Source organism: Corvus brachyrhynchos, unplaced genomic scaffold (assembly GCF_000691975.1).
Source record: "Corvus brachyrhynchos isolate BGI_N302 unplaced genomic scaffold, ASM69197v1 scaffold527, whole genome shotgun sequence".
In the NCBI taxonomy this organism is placed as follows: domain Eukaryota; kingdom Metazoa; phylum Chordata; class Aves; order Passeriformes; family Corvidae; genus Corvus; species Corvus brachyrhynchos.
This window is the reverse complement of record NW_008239051.1, coordinates 7168-7989: the sequence shown is the minus strand read 5'-3', so window position 1 is coordinate 7989 and position 822 is coordinate 7168. Positions and strand designations below refer to the sequence as shown.

Here is an 822-nt window from a genome sequence, read left to right as displayed (position 1 = left end):
CACAGCACTGACCTCCACCCCACAGTGTCCGTGGGGTCACTCCAGGTCCCCATACCCCATCCCCCCCCCACAGGGTCCATAGGGTCACCCCACACCGCTGCCCCCCACCCCACAGTGTCCAGGGGGTCACCCCACCCCACTGCCCCCTGTCCTGACCTGTCCCCTCTCCCCAGGTGGGTGGGTTTCCCGCCAATTACGTGGACGAGGATTATTCGGATTATTGCTGACGGGGCCACCCCGAATCCGCGGCCCCCGATGTCCCCAAACCCCAAATCCCGTTAATTTATGCCTCTTCCCGCCCGGGAGGGACAATAAACGAGGATGAGGATGAGGATGAGGATGAGGATGAGGATGAGGATGAGGATGAGTTCCAGAGGGGCATTTTACGGGAAAGGGCCCCGAATGTCCGGGCCTGGCACGGAATTCCAGGAAAAGGCCGCGAATGTCCGGCCGGGGGCAGAGGTCAAGGCCGGATACTTGGGTTGGATCCCTGGGATGGATCCAAGTGTCCGAGCAGGGATGAGTCCGGCAGGAAGGGAATTCCGGGATTACGGGAAGGGAATTCCGGGATTTTGAAAAGGGAATTCCAGGATTACGGGAAAGGAATTCCAGGATTTTGAAAAGGGAAACGGGGTGGTCAGACAGGGATTTGTCCGGGGGGGTTCTGGGAAGCGGGGTCCAAGTGTCCGGCAGGGATGGGATTGTGGGGTCAGTGTGTCCGGACAGGGGTCCAAGTGTCCGGCAGGGGTGGGATTGTGGGGTCAGTGTGTCCGGACAGGGGTCCAAGTGTCCGGCAGGGGAGGGATGGTGGGGGCGGTGTGT

The 822-nt window shown here is 61.1% G+C and overlaps 1 long non-coding RNA gene across 1 annotated transcript in view; it reads left to right on the top strand.

Annotated features, from left to right (window-relative positions):
* Positions 1-101: 101 nt before the first annotated feature.
* The window catches only part of LOC108447860, a 5817-nt gene continuing 5096 nt past the window's right edge, over positions 102-822 (top strand). Inside the window, exon 1 of the long non-coding RNA XR_001863562.1 lies at positions 102-786. This is a non-coding gene — a long non-coding RNA (uncharacterized LOC108447860). The remainder of the gene's footprint in view (positions 787-822) is intronic.